We start from the raw sequence: 285 nt of genomic DNA on the forward strand, positions 1-285 counted from the left end.
CTTGGTGGTCCTGTCATTTGTACATTTTTCCTTGGTGAACTTCAGATGGTGTGGTTGACCTACCTTGGCTCATGAATGGTTTCTGAGAACAGTAACTCTGAGATCGGGGGAAGCTACATTTTGTGCATCATCCTCCCCTAAGCACTCAAGGTAACATCTCTTTGGTCTGATACAGTTATAACCCAGCAGGAAAGACCCCCTCCAAGAGCCTTTCTCCGTGTTATGGGCGCATGTCTGCACATACATAAAGGCTTTTGCCATGGTCGTACTGTTTGGGGGATTTTC

Source organism: Lutra lutra, chromosome 7 (assembly GCF_902655055.1).
Source record: "Lutra lutra chromosome 7, mLutLut1.2, whole genome shotgun sequence".
In the NCBI taxonomy this organism is placed as follows: Eukaryota; Metazoa; Chordata; class Mammalia; order Carnivora; family Mustelidae; genus Lutra; species Lutra lutra.